Below are 6772 nucleotides of genomic sequence, written 5' to 3'. Positions count from 1 at the left end.
TTAGGATATTTGCGAAAGTTTGGGAAAGCTATGCGTCATAGGACCTCGGGATGTTATGGATCATTTTGGAATTACGGAATATAAAGACTGTTATAAGATGATTGATAATAACGAGATGGCTGGGTAAGTTATGGTTAATGTAGAGATAAAAAGTCCTAAAACACTTGGGGGTATAAGACAATTACCAAAAGCCTTGGAAATTTATAATTTTGAACGGGATGACTTAATAAGGCGTTACCATTTTAAACTATGGGTAATTAAGTAATTCCTAAGGTCTCGCTATCTTATGCATTATTTAGTATTTGTTGAAAACTTGCCGGTGTTATAGGTTATTTTGCTATAGGCGTACAATAATTCAATTATATTGCATTATTCACTAACTCAATCTTTAATAATACATTTAAGACCACAAAAGACACAAAACAAAAGAAGACACAAAAAACAAAAGAAAACAACTTTGAATATGTATATTCTCTGTTTATTTAGGAAACATTTTATTCGATCACTTAAAATCAGTTAGAGAGTAAGCTTACATTCATCACGATTTCGTCGAAGACATGTACTGTGACCGGATCTTATACGGTGGCGAAAAGCATGATAAAGGTAAGTACGGAAATGAGGTTAGAATATTTACCGCATAAAAATGAACCCAGGATCGGAATTGAGATGGGAATAAAGTAAAGTAGTCTATGGGACAATGTCGATGTAAGGTTTGTGTACAAAATTAAAGATCTGGATAGAGACTATGTCATAAAAAAGGAACGGGGCGGACGGAAAGCCAGGACGAGTATAGGGTCGAGATCGGGAATCTAGATGAGAGGGGGTTATGGATAACGTGGAACCGGGGGAATAAATGCAGGTAGGGTAGGAGGTCTGGGAGGACGTTTGGGCCCATCTGTGGGATTTAATGTGTAAGTATGCAAAAAAAAAGTACGGATCCATATCATTAATTTGGCAAGGAAAATTTTACTTAATTTGTTATTGGAAAAAGAATCTATGCAACATTTTAGATTACATCCTTTGGGTTTCATCAATATCAAGTAACAACAGAGCCGAGTTTTTGGATCAATTACACGATTTCCACATACTTTCGTGCTCGTGAATTTATATCGGGCATCATAATGTAGTCCATCAGAGATATCTATAAAATAACAAAAACAAAAACGGTAATGAATAAAAATACATGATTGTGTACATTGTGTTGATTAATTTTAAAGAGGATTAAGGAAATATGTTGTATTGAATAGACCCAATTCTAAAGATGACAATCACTTAACGACTTATATATATATATATATATATATATATATATATATATATATATATATATATATATATTCTTTAGAGAGAACCAGCATAATATATACGCTCACTCTGACCCACTATATAGTAGTATGTTATCGTAAAATATATAAAATTTTACGTCGAATGAAATCATTAGAAACCACTGTAGACTTCGTTAAAATTGATCAGAATAATTTCGAAGATCGGGTTGCAATATATATATATATATATATATATGGATATATATATGTACATATACGTATATGTATATATATACGTATATGTATATATATGTATATATGCATATATATATATATACATACATGTATGTATATGTATATATGCATATATATATATATATATATATATATTCTATTTATTTAAATATAAGTTCTCTGTTAATACTCTTTTTATGCGTTTCCAGCATCCATAGACCCTAATAAAAACTAAAATCAATTATTTACAATAATAATTTAAACCTCTGACCTGATTACAATTAATAACGTATCTTCCTCATCTGAGTTGCTTAATAGGACTAACTTTGTTTACGCATACAACCACCCTTTGGGAGACTGTTTCTCCGATAGTAAAAGTGAGAACGTATACGTACATTTGACTACTACATTTTCGAGAATATTTAGACATGAATCGCTCTTGACATCCTGGTTAATAAACATTTGTATATACGGCAGAATCACGCTGACACACCGGTTCTCGTCCGATCACCGAAGTTATGCAACGTTGAGTCTGGTAAATACTAAAATCGGTGACCAATTTGGGAAGTACAGGTGCTGTATGTAGGAGGACGTCGACACCTTCCTGCAATAAGTTGCAAAAGCTAACGTCGTCATTACCCCTAACAGGGATATACATGCGACGGGAAACCGCTTGTGAATTTCATACTCCCATGAAACTTCCTCCTTTGGAGGAAACCGGTTAAACCCTGTATAGGGTTAGTGCTGACTGAACATGCACATAAAACATTTGTCTGTCGTTTTTCTCAATTTAGGAAAATTTTAATTGGTAACGCATCTCTATTTGAATATGTCAATTGTAAAGGAAAACCTGACATACCTAAAGCAGTACTAATAAAAGTAAAAGGATTACAATCAATAAAGTGAACTTTACCAATAGTAGTAAACTCCTTAAATCTTTATAAAATATTTATATAATTATCCAATGTTTCAAATATACACGTTATAAATTTTAAAAATATATAAAATTGTCAATATCAGTTTGATTAATCTGTAACTAACAATGAATCATAAAAGATTTGGGCCGGGATCAAAGTGTAGTATCTGTTCTGCAGATGCTGAACTTAAGATAATTTTTACAAGTCAATGGAGTGGAAACCCTCTATACTGGGACAATTATTATTTTTGGTAACTAGAGTGCCCCCTTTTTGCCTATTTTAAGGGAGCTGTTTTTTACCCGACATTAAAAACGGCCTTGTGTCTAATTTGCTTTCGTGGGGAAGCAAATGAATACAAGAAATACTCGGTCACACAAAAATTATAGTGAAAGATCAGCCAGTTTCTGCCAGAAATGAAGACTGTTATTCAATGTTATTGTCAAGTTCTCCAACTTCCAACGTAGACCCCTACTACCATGTCTCCTTCTCCAACATCAGGGGTCTTCGTTCTAACCTTCCAGAGGTTGAAACCCAATTACAGGAGACTAAACCAGACCTTTTATTTTTAAGTGAAACTGGCATTGGACAGGCTATTTCCCTAGAAGAGTTTGCAATTACAGGATACTCTAACTTAACTTCTAAATCTGACCCCCAAGATCGCCATGGGCATGGAATATGTGCCTATATTAAAGATAGCTTTCCATGTGGGAGGGACATCTCCAGGGAAGATCCTAACTTACCTTATATGTGCTTCCGGGTTGCTTTAGCTCACACTACTGCATTTATATTTACTCTCTACCGCCCCCACAACAGCGGAGTTACTATCTTTCAAAGCATATTTGAGAAAATTGACCAAGTCCTATCTGCTTATCCTTCAGCTAACATTCACGTATGTGGAGACTTCAATGTTCACAACGTCGAATGGTTGACCCACTCAAACAAGACCGATGATGAGGGGAGGTTCTGTCATGATTTCTCCATTGCCTATGACCTCACTCAGATTGTTCAGGAACCCACCCGTATGCCCGACAATGACGGCCAGTATGCGAGCCTACTAGACCTTTTTCTCACAACTTGCCCTGAACTATGCTCAGTTTCTGTTCTTTCGCCTCTTAGATCTTCCGACTACTCTGTTGTATCAATTAATATAAAAATGAAATGTAATAAGTCCCCAGACGTACCTCTCCATCGTACAGTATATCGATACACTAAGGCTGACTGGGATAGCTTCTGTACATTTATATCTGATCTACCTCTGCATTCCATGTTTAAAAAGGATGTGTCCTCTATAGTATTAGACCTGACTGAATGGTTAATTGTAGGTATTGACCATTTCATACACTCTAAAAAGTTTCAGCAAAAACCTAACAGCCAGCCATGGTTCTCTCCGGAATGTGCTGCTGCCATTGCGCACACAAATCACTTTTTCCACTGCTTCAAACGTAATAGATGTATGGAAACTAAATCCGTTTTCAGGTCTGCCAGCAACCATTGTAAGAAAGTAATAAGGAACGCAAGAGAGTTGTATGCTCAATCTGTTAAGTCCAAAGTAGCTGAGAAGCGGCTTGGTTCCCACCAGTTTTGGCAAATAGTAAACAGAATCCTGAGCAGAAGGGTGTGCTCCATCCCAACTATTATCAATGGACCTGAGGTAATCTCGTCAGCATCAGACAAAGCCAAACTCTTTGTCAAGAACTTTGCAGCTAATTCTACCCTTTCCGACCAAGACCGCCAACCCCCAATATTCCCTCCTGTATCAGAAAACACGCTATGTGATATACGTATATCTGTACATGATGTTGCCATGCTAATCAAAAACCTTGATTCCAGTAAAGCAACTGGCCCTGACGGTATTCCAATTATAGTAATCAAAAAACTTCAACCTGAACTAGCGACCATACTTACAAAACTGGTTAAACGTTGTCTTAAGGAGAATAGTTTCCCATCTCCCAGGAAAAATCTCATCAGTATGCCCTGTATTTAAGAATTCAGGTGATCGCTCATCCCCCTCTCAGTACAGGCCAATAAGTCTCGTGTGCGTCATGAGCAAGTTGCTAGAATCTGTGTTAAATACAGAAGTAATCAACCATCCCAACAAAAATAACCTTCTTAGTGACACTCAATATGGTTTCCGTTCTGCTAGATCTACAGCAGATGTGCTTACAGTTATATCGCATAGGATTTGTAAATCTATCGACGATGGCCATCTTTCTAGGGCAATTGCTCTTGACATATCTAAGGCCTTTGATAGGGTGTGGCATAAAGGTTTACTTCATAAGATCGCTAGCTATGGTATAGCTGGAACTGTCTTATCAATTATTAAATCATTTCTTTCTGATAGGTTCATAAGAGTAGTAGTTGAGGGGCAAACATCAGAAGCTCACAGTATTAATGCCGGTGCCCCTCAGGGGTCCATCCTGGGCCCAACTCTTTTCCTGATCTACATTAATGATCTTCCAAATCACATCCTTACATCATTTGTAGACATTTATGCTGAAGACACTGCCATTTATGGTAGCACATCTAAGACAGTAAACGACCAAGTTCTCTCCAATTCTCTCTCCTCTGATCTTGAGCACGTAGTACAATGGGGAAAGGAGTGGCTAGTTACTTTTAATGCATCTAAAACCAAGCTTCTGTCTTTACATCATCAACATTCTAATCCACATTTGGCATCAATTGAAATGAATGGTTCTCGTCTTCAGGAGGCCTCAAGTTTTGACAAGCTTCTGGGCTTGACCATTACTCCTGATCTTAAATGGAACACGTACATCAAATCTGTTGCCAAGGCCGCTGGAAAAATGGTGGGATCTTTCTATCGATCCGGTAAATATCTCACTGCTGATGCTATTCTCTATATATATACGAGCCAGGAACGTCCAAGGATGGAATACTGTTGCCACATCTGGGCAGGAGCTGCTAGAAAGGACTTGTCCTGCCTTGAAAGAGTTCAAAATAGACTTCGTAGCCTCGTAGGAGATGTCCTTTTCTCCTCCTTGCAACCTCTATCTCACAGAAGAGATGTTGCGAGTTTGTCTCTGATGTATCGTTATTTTCATGGAAAGTGTTCGACTGAGCTTCAATCTATGTTCCCCCCTCGCCAAACTTTCACAAGAAACACTCGTCTAGCTGTAAACACTATCAATAATTCCCCCAACTCTTTATCTGTGCCTAAACCTAATCGTAGATTCCATGAACAAAGCTTCTTTCTTAGAACTGCACGTCTGTGGAATTGTCTTCCGTTTTCCTGCTTTCCGGCTGACTACAATATGGTTGTGTTCAAGTCTAAAGTAAATAAGTTCTTGATGAGCCGTTCCATAACAGTTATCAAATTTACTAAATTTTCATTACTAATGATTACTATATTGTCCAATTTCTACTGTACACTCTTTAACCCTTATCCTTGAGTGGCCTCTGGGCCTTGATAATGTGGTGATGCCTATGTAAAAAAAAAAGTATAAAACTATTTAATAAAAAAACAACGTATTTTTTTATATAATTAAATATGCTTAAGGGAAAGTAATGCCTTTCTCATCCCCCTCTCTCTTTCTCTCTCCTCGCTACATATATCTATAATATAAAGGCCTGGTAACTCTGATATATATATATATGTATATATATATATATATATATATATATATATATATATATATATATATATCAATATATGTGTGTATATATATATATGTATATATATGTGTGTGTGTTTGTGTCAGAGATATATTATATATATATATATATATATATATATATATATATATATATATATCATATCTTTGACATAAACCATATATAATATCATATCTTGGCCATAAAACTGAACTGATATATTATAAGTAGTATTGCGAATCAAGAAAGACGACTGTATAAAATTAGCCGAAATGAATAGTAAATGCGTGAATACTATGTATTGTAGTATAATACGAAGTGAAGTACTAAAACATCCGAATATATAATTGTAAGCAATAAGTATATGGAACAAATATGTGTTTAAATTTTACATATCGTGATCTAATAAATACTATAACTGCCTGGAAACTTTTTCTGAAAATTATCTTTAAAATGTTTATGTTCAAACACACATTATAGTTGAATAATCTCATATTTTCATACTGCATATACATGTATACTTTTCTACTGATATATAATCGACAATAATCATATTTAATTCATCGGATTGTAGAGATTCACTTTTATTCCAAGCAAAACAAAATAAAATCATAGCGATTTATCATCTAATATATTTAAATAGGGATACAACATAATACTGTTTATAAAAATAATGATATTTTAAACAACATTAAAATATACTTCAATAGACAAGCACAGCGCTAAATAAGAACGAAAATGTCTACT

At 35.2% G+C, this 6772-nt stretch overlaps 1 long non-coding RNA gene across 1 annotated transcript in view; it reads right to left on the bottom strand.

The window, feature by feature from the left end:
• Positions 1–456: 456 nt before the first annotated feature.
• Positions 457–6772, bottom strand: part of LOC145287954 (uncharacterized) — a 6491-nt gene continuing 175 nt past the window's right edge. The window contains exon 2 of the long non-coding RNA XR_013869237.1: positions 457–1141. This is a non-coding gene — a long non-coding RNA (uncharacterized LOC145287954). The remainder of the gene's footprint in view (positions 1142–6772) is intronic.

Source organism: Euprymna scolopes, chromosome 11 (genome assembly GCF_053919585.1).
Source record: "Euprymna scolopes isolate OS-2025 chromosome 11, ASM5391958v1, whole genome shotgun sequence".
NCBI lineage: Eukaryota > Metazoa > Mollusca > Cephalopoda > Sepiida > Sepiolidae > Euprymna > Euprymna scolopes.
This window is presented reverse-complemented; position numbering and strand designations above follow the sequence as displayed.